The following is a 17,287-nucleotide window of genomic DNA, read 5'->3' on the forward strand; positions in this document are numbered from 1 at the left end:
ATTGCTGATCTTTGAAATACTGAATGTTCTCCTGTTTTAGGTACATTTGGCATTTTTGTGTTTGCTGATGTTTTTATGTTTGGCCGGTTAGCTCAGTTGGTTAGAGCATTGTGCTAATAACGCCAAGGTCATGTGTTCGATCCCCATACGGGCAATGTGCTTTTTCTTGTTGTCCTACAAGAAATGCCAAGAAGGGATTTTATCCAGCGGCAAAGTGCATGAAGTGTGTGATGAATGCATTGGCTACAGTTAGCAGCCCTTGAAACTTGCAAGAGAACATCATAGACACATACAAAACAGAGAATTTTTAAATCCATGTTAGGGATAAACAAAAATGTCATCCTTTGGCTGATGCAGCATTTCTCTATATGGCATACATAGAAAACTTATTCTCAAATATAGCAATATGGCAAATCTAAGAAATGCTAAGGCTAATTAATCAATCAGGACATTTATTTGGTGATTGAATCTACTATGGGGGACTAAGTTTTAAGAAGAGAAGATGAACAGACCTTTACTCTCATTAGTGCACACTGAAGAAGAAAATTCTTAAAACCAGAATATCTTAAAACCATAGCACAAGTGATGGATCACTGCATTCTTATTGCAACTTTTCCTATTTCCAAATGTTTGACAAACATCTCTCCAGTTGAAAACAGATTTGAAACAGCTTCAAAATTAGTTTGGAGTAAAAAAACCACTGAAGATGATGGGATTTATACAAAGTTTAAATATAGATAAGCTATCCTAAAATTCAACTTTAAGCAAATTGAACAAAGTTAGGTCCCACCAAGATTTGAAATCAGATTACTGGATTCAAAGTCCAAAGTGCTCACCATTACACCATGGAACCCATTATTAGAGAGTCTTCCTCTACTCAATATTGCTGATCTTTGAAATACTGAATGTTCTCCTGTTTTAGGTACATTTGGCATTTATGAGTTTGCTGATGTTTTTATGTTTGGCCGGTTAGCTCAGTTGGTTAGAGCGTGGTGCTAATTATGCCAAGGTCATGGTTCGATCCCCATACGGGCCATGTGCTTTTTCTTGTTGTCCTACAAGAAATGCCAAGAAGGGATTTTATCCAGCGGCAAAGTGCATGAAGTGTGGGATGAATGCATTGGCTACAGTTAGCAGCCCTTGAAACTTGCTAGAGAACATCATAGACACATACAAAACAGAGAATTTTTAAATCCATGTTAGGAATAAACAAAAATGTCATCCTTTGGCTGATGCAGCATTTCTCTATATGGCATACATAGAAAACTTTTTCTCAAATATAGCAATATGGCAAATCTAAGAAATGCTAAGGCTAATTAATCAATCAGGACTTTAATTGGTGATTGAATCTACTATGGGGGACTAAGTTTTAAGAAGAGAAGATGAACAGACCTTTACTCTCATTAGTGCACACTGAAGAAGAAAATTCTTAAAACCAGAATATCTTAAAACCATAGCACAAGTGATGGATCACTGCATTCTTATTGCAACTTTTCCTATTTCCAAATGTTTGACAAACATCTCTCCAGTTGAAAACAGATTTGAAACAGCTTCAAAATTAGTTTGGAGTAAAAAAACCACTGAAGATGATGGGATTTATACAAAGTTTAAATATAGATAAGCTATCCTAAAATTCAACTTTAAGCAAATTGAACAAAGTTAGGTCCCACCAAGATTTGAAATCAGATTACTGGATTCAAAGTCCAAAGTGCTCACCATTACACCATGGAACCCATTATTAGAGAGTCTTCCTCTACTCAATATTGCTGATCTTTGAAATACTGAATGTTCTCCTGTTTTAGGTACATTTGGCATTTATGAGTTTGCTGATGTTTTTATGTTTGGCCGGTTAGCTCAGTTGGTTAGAGCGTGGTGCTAATTATGCCAAGGTCATGGTTCGATCCCCATACGGGCCATGTGCTTTTTCTTGTTGTCCTACAAGAAATGCCAAGAAGGGATTTTATCCAGCGGCAAAGTGCATGAAGTGTGGGATGAATGCATTGGCTACAGTTAGCAGCCCTTGAAACTTGCTAGAGAACATCATAGACACATACAAAACAGAGAATTTTTAAATCCATGTTAGGAATAAACAAAAATGTCATCCTTTGGCTGATGCAGCATTTCTCTATATGGCATACATAGAAAACTTTTTCTCAAATATAGCAATATGGCAAATCTAAGAAATGCTAAGGCTAATTAATCAATCAGGACATTTAATTGGTGATTGAATCTACTATGGGGGACTAAGTTTTAAGAAGAGAAGAAGAACAGACCTTTACTCTCATTAGTGCACACTGAAGAAGAAAATTCTTAAAACCAGAATATCTTAAAACCATAGCACAAGTGATGGATCACTGCATTCTTATTGCAACTTTTCCTATTTCCAAATGTTTGACAAACATCTCTCCAGTTGAAAACAGATTTGAAACAGCTTCAAAATTAGTTTGGAGTAAAAAAACCACTGAAGATGATGGGATTTATACAAAGTTTAAACATAGATAAGCTATCCTAAAATTCAACTTTAAGGAAATTGAACAAAGTTAGGTCCCACCAAGATTTGAAATCAGATTACTGGATTCAAAGTCCAAAGTGCTCACCATTACACCATGGAACCCATTATTAGAGAGTCTTCCTCTACTCAATATTGCTGATCTTTGAAATACTGAATGTTCTCCTGTTTTAGGTACATTTGGCATTTTTGTGTTTGCTGATGTTTTTATGTTTGGCCGGTTAGCTCAGTTGGTTAGAGCATGGTGCTAATAACGCCAATGTCATGTGTTTGATCCCCATACGGGCCATGTGCTTTTTCTTGTTGTCCTACAAGAAATGCCAAGAAGGGATTTTATCCAGCGGCAAAGTGCATGAAGTGTGGGATGAATGCATTGGCTACAGTTAGCAGCCCTTGAAACTTGCTAGAGAACATCATAGACACATACAAAACAGAGAATTTTTAAATCCATGTTAGGAATAAACAAAAATGTCATCCTTTGGCTGATGCAGCATTTCTCTATATGGCATACATAGAAAACTTTTTCTCAAATATAGCAATATGGCAAATCTAAGAAATGCTAAGGCTAATTAATCAATCAGGACATTTAATTGGTGATTGAATCTACTATGGGGGACTAAGTTTTAAGAAGAGAAGAAGAACAGACCTTTACTCTCATTAGTGCACACTGAAGAAGAAAATTCTTAAAACCAGAATATCTTAAAACCATAGCACAAGTGATGGATCACTGCATTCTTATTGCAACTTTTCCTATTTCCAAATGTTTGACAAACATCTCTCCAGTTGAAAACTGATTTGAAACAGTTTCAAAATTAGTTTGGAGTAAAGAAACCACTGAAGATGATGGGATTTATACAAAGTTTAAATATAGATAAGCTATCCTAAAATTCAACTTTAAGGAAATTGAACAAAGTTAGGTCCCACCAAGATTTGAAATCAGATTACTGGATTCAAAGTCCAAAGTGCTCACCATTACACCATGGAACCCATTATTAGAGAGTCTTCCTCTACTCAATATTGCTGATCTTTGAAATACTGAATGTTCTCCTGTTTTAGGTACATTTGGCATTTTTGTGTTTGCTGATGTTTTTATGTTTGGCCGGTTAGCTCAGTTGGTTAGAGCATGGTGCTAATAACGCCAATGTCATGTGTTTGATCCCCATACGGGCCATGTGCTTTTTCTTGTTGTCCTACAAGAAATGCCAAGAAGGGATTTTATCCAGCGGCAAAGTGCATGAAGTGTGGGATGAATGCATTGGCTACAGTTAGCAGCCCTTGAAACTTGCTAGAGAACATCATAGACACATACAAAACAGAGAATTTTTAAATCCATGTTAGGAATAAACAAAAATGTCATCCTTTGGCTGATGCAGCATTTCTCTATATGGCATACATAGAAAACTTTTTCTCAAATATAGCAATATGGCAAATCTAAGAAATGCTAAGGCTAATTAATCAATCAGGACATTTAATTGGTGATTGAATCTACTATGGGGGACTAAGTTTTAAGAAGAGAAGAAGAACAGACCTTTACTCTCATTAGTGCACACTGAAGAAGAAAATTCTTAAAACCAGAATATCTTAAAACCATAGCACAAGTGATGGATCACTGCATTCTTATTGCAACTTTTCCTATTTCCAAATGTTTGACAAACATCTCTCCAGTTGAAAACTGATTTGAAACAGTTTCAAAATTAGTTTGGAGTAAAGAAACCACTGAAGATGATGGGATTTATACAAAGTTTAAATATAGATAAGCTATCCTAAAATTCAACTTTAAGGAAATTGAACAAAGTTAGGTCCCACCAAGATTTGAAATCAGATTACTGGATTCAAAGTCCAAAGTGCTCACCATTACACCATGGAACCCATTATTAGAGAGTCTTCCTCTACTCAATATTGCTGATCTTTGAAATACTGAATGTTCTCCTGTTTTAGGTACATTTGGCATTTTTGTGTTTGCTGATGCTTTTATGTTTGGCCGGTTAGCTCAGTTGGTTAGAGCGTGGTGCTAATAACGCCAAGGTCATGTGTTCGATCCCCATACGGGCCATGTGCTGTTTCTTGTTGTCCTACAAGAAATGCCAAGAAGAGATTTTATCCAGCGGCAAAGTGCATGAAGTGTGGGATGAATGCATTGGCTACAGTTAGCAGCCCTTGAAACTTGCTAGAGAACATCATAGACACATACAAAACAGAGAATTTTTAAATCGATGTTAGGAATAAACAAAAATGTCATCCTTTGGCTGATGCAGCATTTCTCTATATGGCATACATAGAAAACTTTTTCTCAAATATAGCAATATGGCATTTAAGAAATGCTATGGCAAATTAATCAATCAGGACATTTATTTGGTGATTGAATCTACTATGGGGGACTAAGTTTTAAGAAGAGAAGAAGAACAGACCTTTACTCTCATTAGTGCACACTGAAGAAGAAAATTCTTAAAACCAGAATATCTTAAAACCATAGCACAAGTGATGGATCACTGCATTCTTATTGCAACTTTTCCTATTTCCAAATGTTTGACAAACATCTCTCCAGTTGAAAACTGATTTGAAACAGCTTCAAAATTAGTTTGGAGTAAAAAAACCACTGAAGATGATGGGATTTATACAAAGTTTAAACATAGATAAGCTATCCTAAAATTCAACTTTAAGGAAATTGAACAAAGTTAGGTCCCACCAAGATTTGAAATCAGATTACTGGATTCAAAGTCCAAAGTGCTCACCATTACACCATGGAACCCATTATTAGAGAGTCTTCCTCTACTCAATATTGCTGATCTTTGAAATACTGAATGTTCTCCTGTTTTAGGTACATTTGGCATTTATGAGTTTGCTGATGTTTTTATGTTTGGCCGGTTAGCTCAGTTGGTTAGAGCGTTGTGCTAATAACGCCAAGGTCATGTGTTCGATCCCCATACGGGCCGTGTGCTTTTTCTTGTTGTCCTACAAGAAATGCCAAGAAGGGATTATATCCAGCGGCAAAGTGCATGAAGTGTGGGATGAATGCATTGGCTACAGTTAGCAGCCCTTGAAACTTGCTAGAGAACATCATAGACACATACAAAACAGAGAATTTTTTAATCCATGTTAGGAATAAACAAAAATGTCATCCTTTGGCTGATGCAGCATTTCTCTATATGGCATACATAGAAAACTTTTTCTCAAATATAGCAATATGGCAAATCTAAGAAATGCTATGGCAAATTAATCAATCAGGACATTTATTTGGTGATTGAATCTACTATGGGGGACTAAGTTTTAAGAAGAGAAGAAGAACAGACCTTTACTCTCATTAGTGCACACTGAAGAAGAAAATTCTTAAAACCAGAATATCTTAAAACCATAGCACAAGTGATGGATCACTGCATTCTTATTGCAACTTTTCCTATTTCCAAATGTTTGACAAACATCTCTCCAGTTGAAAACAGATTTGAAACAGCTTCAAAATTAGTTTGGAGTAAAAAAACCACTGAAGATGATGGGATTTATACAAAGTTTAAACATAGATAAGCTATCCTAAAATTCAACTTTAAGGAAATTGAACAAAGTTAGGTCCCACCAAGATTTGAAATCAGATTACTGGATTCAAAGTCCAAAGTGCTCACCATTACACCATGGAACCCATTATTAGAGAGTCTTCCTCTACTCAATATTGCTGATCTTTGAAATACTGAATGTTCTCCTGTTTTAGGTACATTTGGCATTTTTGTGTTTGCTGATGTTTTTATGTTTGGCCGGTTAGCTCAGTTGGTTAGAGCATGGTGCTAATAACGCCAATGTCATGTGTTTGATCCCCATACGGGCCATGTGCTTTTTCTTGTTGTCCTACAAGAAATGCCAAGAAGGGATTTTATCCAGCGGCAAAGTGCATGAAGTGTGGGATGAATGCATTGGCTACAGTTAGCAGCCCTTGAAACTTGCTAGAGAACATCATAGACACATACAAAACAGAGAATTTTTAAATCCATGTTAGGAATAAACAAAAATGTCATCCTTTGGCTGATGCAGCATTTCTCTATATGGCATACATAGAAAACTTTTTCTCAAATATAGCAATATGGCAAATCTAAGAAATGCTAAGGCTAATTAATCAATCAGGACATTTAATTGGTGATTGAATCTACTATGGGGGACTAAGTTTTAAGAAGAGAAGAAGAACAGACCTTTACTCTCATTAGTGCACACTGAAGAAGAAAATTCTTAAAACCAGAATATCTTAAAACCATAGCACAAGTGATGGATCACTGCATTCTTATTGCAACTTTTCCTATTTCCAAATGTTTGACAAACATCTCTCCAGTTGAAAACTGATTTGAAACAGTTTCAAAATTAGTTTGGAGTAAAGAAACCACTGAAGATGATGGGATTTATACAAAGTTTAAATATAGATAAGCTATCCTAAAATTCAACTTTAAGGAAATTGAACAAAGTTAGGTCCCACCAAGATTTGAAATCAGATTACTGGATTCAAAGTCCAAAGTGCTCACCATTACACCATGGAACCCATTATTAGAGAGTCTTCCTCTACTCAATATTGCTGATCTTTGAAATACTGAATGTTCTCCTGTTTTAGGTACATTTGGCATTTTTGTGTTTGCTGATGTTTTTATGTTTGGCCGGTTAGCTCAGTTGGTTAGAGCATGGTGCTAATAACGCCAATGTCATGTGTTTGATCCCCATACGGGCCATGTGCTTTTTCTTGTTGTCCTACAAGAAATGCCAAGAAGGGATTTTATCCAGCGGCAAAGTGCATGAAGTGTGGGATGAATGCATTGGCTACAGTTAGCAGCCCTTGAAACTTGCTAGAGAACATCATAGACACATACAAAACAGAGAATTTTTAAATCCATGTTAGGAATAAACAAAAATGTCATCCTTTGGCTGATGCAGCATTTCTCTATATGGCATACATAGAAAACTTTTTCTCAAATATAGCAATATGGCAAATCTAAGAAATGCTAAGGCTAATTAATCAATCAGGACATTTAATTGGTGATTGAATCTACTATGGGGGACTAAGTTTTAAGAAGAGAAGAAGAACAGACCTTTACTCTCATTAGTGCACACTGAAGAAGAAAATTCTTAAAACCAGAATATCTTAAAACCATAGCACAAGTGATGGATCACTGCATTCTTATTGCAACTTTTCCTATTTCCAAATGTTTGACAAACATCTCTCCAGTTGAAAACTGATTTGAAACAGTTTCAAAATTAGTTTGGAGTAAAGAAACCACTGAAGATGATGGGATTTATACAAAGTTTAAATATAGATAAGCTATCCTAAAATTCAACTTTAAGGAAATTGAACAAAGTTAGGTCCCACCAAGATTTGAAATCAGATTACTGGATTCAAAGTCCAAAGTGCTCACCATTACACCATGGAACCCATTATTAGAGAGTCTTCCTCTACTCAATATTGCTGATCTTTGAAATACTGAATGTTCTCCTGTTTTAGGTACATTTGGCATTTTTGTGTTTGCTGATGCTTTTATGTTTGGCCGGTTAGCTCAGTTGGTTAGAGCGTGGTGCTAATAACGCCAAGGTCATGTGTTCGATCCCCATACGGGCCATGTGCTGTTTCTTGTTGTCCTACAAGAAATGCCAAGAAGAGATTTTATCCAGCGGCAAAGTGCATGAAGTGTGGGATGAATGCATTGGCTACAGTTAGCAGCCCTTGAAACTTGCTAGAGAACATCATAGACACATACAAAACAGAGAATTTTTAAATCGATGTTAGGAATAAACAAAAATGTCATCCTTTGGCTGATGCAGCATTTCTCTATATGGCATACATAGAAAACTTTTTCTCAAATATAGCAATATGGCATTTAAGAAATGCTATGGCAAATTAATCAATCAGGACATTTATTTGGTGATTGAATCTACTATGGGGGACTAAGTTTTAAGAAGAGAAGAAGAACAGACCTTTACTCTCATTAGTGCACACTGAAGAAGAAAATTCTTAAAACCAGAATATCTTAAAACCATAGCACAAGTGATGGATCACTGCATTCTTATTGCAACTTTTCCTATTTCCAAATGTTTGACAAACATCTCTCCAGTTGAAAACTGATTTGAAACAGCTTCAAAATTAGTTTGGAGTAAAAAAACCACTGAAGATGATGGGATTTATACAAAGTTTAAACATAGATAAGCTATCCTAAAATTCAACTTTAAGGAAATTGAACAAAGTTAGGTCCCACCAAGATTTGAAATCAGATTACTGGATTCAAAGTCCAAAGTGCTCACCATTACACCATGGAACCCATTATTAGAGAGTCTTCCTCTACTCAATATTGCTGATCTTTGAAATACTGAATGTTCTCCTGTTTTAGGTACATTTGGCATTTATGAGTTTGCTGATGTTTTTATGTTTGGCCGGTTAGCTCAGTTGGTTAGAGCGTTGTGCTAATAACGCCAAGGTCATGTGTTCGATCCCCATACGGGCCGTGTGCTTTTTCTTGTTGTCCTACAAGAAATGCCAAGAAGGGATTATATCCAGCGGCAAAGTGCATGAAGTGTGGGATGAATGCATTGGCTACAGTTAGCAGCCCTTGAAACTTGCTAGAGAACATCATAGACACATACAAAACAGAGAATTTTTTAATCCATGTTAGGAATAAACAAAAATGTCATCCTTTGGCTGATGCAGCATTTCTCTATATGGCATACATAGAAAACTTTTTCTCAAATATAGCAATATGGCAAATCTAAGAAATGCTATGGCAAATTAATCAATCAGGACATTTATTTGGTGATTGAATCTACTATGGGGGACTAAGTTTTAAGAAGAGAAGAAGAACAGACATTTTCTCTCATTAGTGCACACTGAAGAAGAAAATTCTTAAAACCAGAATATCTTAAAACCATAGCACAAGTGATGGATCACTGCATTCTTATTGCAACTTTTCCTATTTCCAAATGTTTGACAAACATCTCTCCAGTTGAAAACTGATTTGAAACAGTTTCAAAATTAGTTTGGAGTAAAGAAACCACTGAAGATGATGGGATTTATACAAAGTTTAAATATAGATAAGCTATCCTAAAATTCAACTTTAAGGAAATTGAACAAAGTTAGGTCCCACCAAGATTTGAAATCAGATTACTGGATTCAAAGTCTAAAGTGCTCACCATTACACCATGGAACCCATTATTAGAGAGTCTTCCTCTACTCAATATTGCTGATCTTTGAAATACTGAATGTTCTCCTGTTTTAGGTACATTTGGCATTTTTGTGTTTGCTGATGTTTTTATGTTTGGCCGGTTAGCTCAGTTGGTTAGAGCGTTGTGCTAATAATGCCAAGGTCATGTGTTCGATCCCCATACGGGCCATGTGCTTTTTCTTGTTGTCCTACAAGAAATGCCAAGAAGGGATTTTATCCAGCGGCAAAGTGCATGAAGTGTGGGATGAATGCATTGGCTACAGTTAGCAGCCCTTGAAACTTGCTAGAGAACATCATAGACACATACAAAACAGAGAATTTTTAAATCCATGTTAGGAATAAACAAAAATGTCATCCTTTGGCTGATGCAGCATTTCTCTATATGGCATACATAGAAAACTTTTTCTCAAATATAGCAATATGGCAAATCTAAGAAATGCTAAGGCTAATTAATCAATCAGGACATTTATTTGGTGATTGAATCTACTATGGGGGACTAAGTTTTAAGAAGAGAAGAAAAACAGACATTTACTCTCATTAGTGCACACTGAAGAAGAAAATTCTTAAAACCAGAATATCTTAAAACCATAGCACAAGTGATGGATCACTGCATTCTTATTGCAACTTTTCCTATTTCCAAATGTTTGACAAACATCTCTCCAGTTGAAAACAGATTTGAAACAGCTTCAAAATTAGTTTGGAGTAAAAGAACCACTGAAGATGATGGGATTTATACAAAGTTTAAACATAGATAAGCTATCCTAAAATTCAACTTTAAGGAAATTGAACAAAGTTAGGTCCCACCAAGATTTGAAATCAGATTACTGGATTCAAAGTCCAAAGTGCTCACCATTACACCATGGAACCCATTATTAGAGAGTCTTCCTCTACTCAATATTGCTGATCTTTGAAATACTGAATGTTCTCCTGTTTTAGGTACATTTGGCATTTTTGTGTTTGCTGATGTTTTTATGTTTGGCCGGTTAGCTCAGTTGGTTAGAGCATGGTGCTAATAACGCCAATGTCATGTGTTTGATCCCCATACGGGCCATGTGCTTTTTCTTGTTGTCCTACAAGAAGGGATTTTATCCAGCGGCAAAGTGCATGAAGTGTGGGATGAATGCATTGGCTACAGTTAGCAGCCCTTGAAACTTGCTAGAGAACATCATAGACACATACAAAACAGATAATTTTTAAATCCATGTTAGGAATAAACAAAAATGTCATCCTTTGGCTGATGCAGCATTTCTCTATATGGCATACATAGAAAACTTTTTCTCAAATATAGCAATATGGCAAATCTAAGAAATGCTAAGGCTAATTAATCAATCAGGACATTTAATTGGTGATTGAATCTACTATGGGGGACTAAGTTTTAAGAAGAGAAGAAGAACAGACCTTTACTCTCATTAGTGCACACTGAAGAAGAAAATTCTTAAAACCAGAATATCTTAAAACCATAGCACAAGTGATGGATCACTGCATTCTTATTGCAACTTTTCCTATTTCCAAATGTTTGACAAACATCTCTCCAGTTGAAAACTGATTTGAAACAGTTTCAAAATTAGTTTGGAGTAAAGAAACCACTGAAGATGATGGGATTTATACAAAGTTTAAATATAGATAAGCTATCCTAAAATTCAACTTTAAGGAAATTGAACAAAGTTAGGTCCCACCAAGATTTGAAATCAGATTACTGGATTCAAAGTCCAAAGTGCTCACCATTACACCATGGAACCCATTATTAGAGAGTCTTCCTCTACTCAATATTGCTGATCTTTGAAATACTGAATGTTCTCCTGTTTTAGGTACATTTGGCATTTTTGTGTTTGCTGATGCTTTCATGTTTGGCCGGTTAGCTCAGTTGTTTAGAGTGTGGTGCTAATAACGCCAAGGTCATGTGATCGATCCCCATACGGGCCATGTGCTTTTTCTTGTTGTCCTACAAGAAAATTCTTAAAACCAGAATATCTTAAAACCATAGCACAAGTGATGGATCACTGCATTCTTATTGCAACTTTTCCTATTTCCAAATGTTTGACAAACATCTCTCCAGTTGAAAACTGATTTGAAACAGCTTCAAAATTAGTTTGGAGTAAAAAAACCACTGAAGATGATGGGATTTATACAAAGTTTAAATATAGATAAGCTATCCTAAAATTCAACTTTAAGGAAATTGAACAAAGTTAGGTCCCACCAAGATTTGAAATCAGATTACTGGATTCAAAGTCCAAAGTGCTCACCATTACACCATGGAACCCATTATTAGAGAGTCTTCCTCTACTCAATATTGCTGATCTTTGAAATACTGAATGTTCTCCTGTTTTAGGTACATTTGGCATTTTTGTGTTTGCTGATGTTTTTATGTTTGGCCGGTTAGCTCAGTTGGTTAGAGCATGGTGCTAATAACGCCAATGTCATGTGTTTGATCCCCATACGGGCCATGTGCTTTTTCTTGTTGTCCTACAAGAAATGCCAAGAAGGGATTTTATCCAGCGGCAAAGTGCATGAAGTGTGGGATGAATGCATTGGCTACAGTTAGCAGCCCTTGAAACTTGCTAGAGAACATCATAGACACATACAAAACAGAGAATTTTTAAATCCATGTTAGGAATAAACAAAAATGTCATCCTTTGGCTGATGCAGCATTTCTCTATATGGCATACATAGAAAACTTTTTCTCAAATATAGCAATATGGCAAATCTAAGAAATGCTAAGGCTAATTAATCAATCAGGACATTTAATTGGTGATTGAATCTACTATGGGGGACTAAGTTTTAAGAAGAGAAGAAGAACAGACCTTTACTCTCATTAGTGCACACTGAAGAAGAAAATTCTTAAAACCAGAATATCTTAAAACCATAGCACAAGTGATGGATCACTGCATTCTTATTGCAACTTTTCCTATTTCCAAATGTTTGACAAACATCTCTCCAGTTGAAAACTGATTTGAAACAGTTTCAAAATTAGTTTGGAGTAAAGAAACCACTGAAGATGATGGGATTTATACAAAGTTTAAATATAGATAAGCTATCCTAAAATTCAACTTTAAGGAAATTGAACAAAGTTAGGTCCCACCAAGATTTGAAATCAGATTACTGGATTCAAAGTCCAAAGTGCTCACCATTACACCATGGAACCCATTATTAGAGAGTCTTCCTCTACTCAATATTGCTGATCTTTGAAATACTGAATGTTCTCCTGTTTTAGGTACATTTGGCATTTTTTGTGTTTGCTGATGTTTTTATGTTTGGCCGGTTAGCTCAGATGGTTAGAGCATTGTGCTAATAACGCCAAGGTCATGTGATCGATCCCCATACGGGCCATGTGCTTTTTCTTGTTGTCCTACAAGAAATGCCAAGAAGGGATTTTATCCAGCGGCAAAGTGCATGAAGTGTGGGATGAATGCATTGGCTACAGTTAGCAGCCCTTGAAACTTGCTAGAGAACATCATAGACACATACAAAACAGAGAATTTTTAAATCCATGTTAGGAATAAACAAAAATGTCATCCTTTGGCTGATGCAGCATTTCTCTATATGGCATACATAGAAAACTTTTTCTCAAATATAGCAATATGGCAAATCTAAGAAATGCTAAGGCTAATTAATCAATCAGGACATTTATTTGGTGATTGAATCTACTATGGGGGACTAAGTTTTAAGAAGAGAAGAAGAACAGACATTTACTCTCATTAGTGCACACTGAAGAAGAAAATTCTTAAAACCAGAATATCTTAAAACCATAGCACAAGTGATGGATCACTGCATTCTTATTGCAACTTTTCCTATTTCCAAATGTTTGACAAACATCTCTCCAGTTGAAAACTGATTTGAAACAGCTTCAAAATTAGTTTGGAGTAAAAAAACCACTGAAGATGATGGGATTTATACAAAGTTTAAACATAGATAAGCTATCCTAAAATTCAACTTTAAGCAAATTGAACAAAGTTAGGTCCCACCAAGATTTGAAATCAGATTACTGGATTCAAAGTCCAAAGTGCTCACCATTACACCATGGAACCCATTATTAGAGAGTCTTCCTCTACTCAATATTGCTGATCTTTGAAATACTGAATGTTCTCCTGTTTTAGGTACATTTGGCATTTTTGTGTTTGCTGATGCTTTCATGTTTGGCCGGTTAGCTCAGTTGTTTAGAGTGTGGTGCTAATAACGCCAAGGTCATGTGTTCGATCCCCATACGGGCCGTGTGCTTTTTCTTGTTGTCCTACAAGAAATGCCAAGAAGGGATTTTATCCAGCGGCAAAGTGCATGAAGTGTGGGATGAATGCATTGGCTACAGTTAGCAGCCCTTGAAACTTGCAAGAGAACATCATAGACACATACAAAACAGAGAATTTTTTAATCCATGTTAGGAATAAACAAAAATGTCATCCTTTGGCTGATGCAGCATTTCTCTATATGGCATACATAGAAAACTTTTTCTCAAATATAGCAATATGGCAAATCTAAGAAATGCTAAGGCTAATTAATCAATCAGGACATTTAATTGGTGATTGAATCTACTATGGGGGACTAAGTTTTAAGAAGAGAAGAAGAACAGACCTTTACTCTCATTAGTGCACACTGAAGAAGAAAATTCTTAAAACCAGAATATCTTAAAACCATAGCACAAGTGATGGATCACTGCATTCTTATTGCAACTTTTCCTATTTCCAAATGTTTGACAAACATCTCTCCAGTTGAAAACTGATTTGAAACAGCTTCAAAATTAGTTTGGAGTAAAAAAACCACTGAAGATGATGGGATTTATACAAAGTTTAAATATAGATAAGCTATCCTAAAATTCAACTTTAAGGAAATTGAACAAAGTTAGGTCCCACCAAGATTTGAAATCAGATTACTGGATTCAAAGTCCAAAGTGCTCACCATTACACCATGGAACCCATTATTAGAGAGTCTTCCTCTACTCAATATTGCTGATCTTTGAAATACTGAATGTTCTCCTGTTTTAGGTACATTTGGCATTTTTGTGTTTGCTGATGCTTTTATGTTTGGCCGGTTAGCTCAGTTGGTTAGAGCATGGTGCTAATAACGCCAATGTCATGTGTTTGATCCCCATACGGGCCATGTGCTTTTTCTTGTTGTCCTACAAGAAGGGATTTTATCCAGCGGCAAAGTGCATGAAGTGTGGGATGAATGCATTGGCTACAGTTAGCAGCCCTTGAAACTTGCTAGAGAACATCATAGACACATACAAAACAGAGAATTTTTAAATCCATGTTAGGAATAAACAAAAATGTCATCCTTTGGCTGATGCAGCATTTCTCTATATGGCATACATAGAAAACTTTTTCTCAAATATAGCAATATGGCAAATCAAAGAAATGCTAAGGCAAATTAATCAATCAGGACATTTATTTGGTGATTGAATCTACTATGGGGGACTAAGTTTTAAGACGAGAAGAAGAACAGACCTTTACTCTCATTAGTGCACACTGAAGAAGAAAATTCTTAAAACCAGAATATCTTAAAACCATAGCACAAGTGATGGATCACTGCATTCTTATTGCAACTTTTCCTATTTCCAAATGTTTGACAAACATCTCTCCAGTTGAAAACTGATTTGAAACAGTTTCAAAATTAGTTTGGAGTAAAGAAACCACTGAAGATGATGGGATTTATACAAAGTTTAAATATAGATAAGCTATCCTAAAATTCAACTTTAAGCAAATTGAACAAAGTTAGGTCCCACCAAGATTTGAAATCAGATTACTGGATTCAAAGTCCAAAGTGCTCACCATTACACCATGGAACCCATTATTAGAGAGTCTTCCTCTACTCAATATTGCTGATCTTTGAAATACTGAATGTTCTCCTGTTTTAGGTACATTTGGCATTTTTGTGTTTGCTGATGCTTTCATGTTTGGCCGGTTAGCTCAGTTGTTTAGAGTGTGGTGCTAATAACGCCAAGGTCATGTGATCGATCCCCATACGGGCCATGTGCTTTTTCTTGTTGTCCTACAAGAAATGCCAAGAAGGGATTTTATCCAGCGGCAAAGTGCATGAAGTGTGGGATGAATGCATTGGCTTCAGTTAGCAGCCCTTGAAACTTGCTAGAGAACATCATAGACACATACAAAACAGAGAATTTTTAAATCCATGTTAGGAATAAACAAAAATGTCATCCTTTGGCTGATGCAGCATTTCTCTATATGGCATACATAGAAAACTTTTTCTCAAATATAGCAATATGGCAAATCTAAGAAATGCTAAGGCTAATTAATCAATCAGGACATTTATTTGGTGATTGAATCTACTATGGGGGACTAAGTTTTAAGAAGAGAAGAAGAACAGACATTTACTCTCATTAGTGCACACTGAAGAAGAAAATTCTTAAAACCAGAATATCTTAAAACCATAGCACAAGTGATGGATCACTGCATTCTTATTGCAACTTTTCCTATTTCCAAATGTTTGACAAACATCTCTCCAGTTGAAAACTGATTTGAAACAGCTTCAAAATTAGTTTGGAGTAAAAAAACCACTGAAGATGATGGGATTTATACAAAGTTTAAACATAGATAAGCTATCCTAAAATTCAACTTTAAGGAAATTGAACAAAGTTAGGTCCCACCAAGATTTGAAATCAGATTACTGGATTCAAAGTCCAAAGTGCTCACCATTACACCATGGAACCCATTATTAGAGAGTCTTCCTCTACTCAATATTGCTGATCTTTGAAATACTGAATGTTCTCCTGTTTTAGGTACATTTGGCATTTATGAGTTTGCTGATGTTTTTATGTTTGGCCGGTTAGCTCAGTTGGTTAGAGCGTTGTGCTAATAACGCCAAGGTCATGTGTTCGATCTCCATACGGGCCGTGTGCTTTTTCTTGTTGTCCTACAAGAAATGCCAAGAAGGGATTTTATCCAGCGGCAAAGTGCATGAAGTGTGGGATGAATGCATTGGCTACAGTTAGCAGCCCTTGAAACTTGCAAGAGAACATCATAGACACATACAAAACAGAGAATTTTTTAATCCATGTTAGGAATAAACAAAAATGTCATCCTTTGGCTGATGCAGCATTTCTCTATATGGCATACATAGAAAACTTTTTCTCAAATATAGCAATATGGCAAATCTAAGAAATGCTATGGCAAATTAATCAATCAGGACATTTATTTGGTGATTGAATCTACTATGGGGGACTAAGTTTTAAGAAGAGAAGAAGAACAGACCTTTACTCTCATTAGTGCACACTGAAGAAGAAAATTCTTAAAACCAGAATATCTTAAAACCATAGCACAAGTGATGGATCACTGCATTCTTATTGCAACTTTTCCTATTTCCAAATGTTTGACAAACATCTCTCCAGTTGAAAACTGATTTGAAACAGCTTCAAAATTAGTTTGGAGTAAAAAAACCACTGAAGATGATGGGATTTATACAAAGTTTAAATATAGATAAGCTATCCTAAAATTCAACTTTAAGGAAATTGAACAAAGTTAGGTCCCACCAAGATTTGAAATCAGATTACTGGATTCAAAGTCCAAAGTGCTCACCATTACACCATGGAACCCATTATTAGAGAGTCTTCCTCTACTCAATATTGCTGATCTTTGAAATACTGAATGTTCTCCTG

The 17,287-nt window shown here is 35.8% G+C and overlaps 2 non-coding genes across 2 annotated transcripts; both read left to right on the forward strand.

Moving 5' to 3' along the window:
• Nucleotides 1-4,488: 4,488 nt before the first annotated feature.
• TRNAI-AAU (transfer RNA isoleucine (anticodon AAU)) lies at nt 4,489-4,562 on the forward strand. Its single transcript has one exon. It is a non-coding gene; the product is annotated as a tRNA-Ile (tRNA).
• A 3,452-nt stretch (nt 4,563-8,014) lies between these two features.
• Nucleotides 8,015-8,088, forward strand: TRNAI-AAU (transfer RNA isoleucine (anticodon AAU)). Its single transcript has one exon. It is a non-coding gene; the product is annotated as a tRNA-Ile (tRNA).
• Nucleotides 8,089-17,287: the final 9,199 nt, after the last annotated feature.

Source organism: Taudactylus pleione, unplaced genomic scaffold (genome assembly GCF_031769625.1).
Source record: "Taudactylus pleione unplaced genomic scaffold, aTauple2 ptg000085l, whole genome shotgun sequence".
NCBI classification, from domain to species: domain Eukaryota; kingdom Metazoa; phylum Chordata; class Amphibia; order Anura; family Myobatrachidae; genus Taudactylus; species Taudactylus pleione.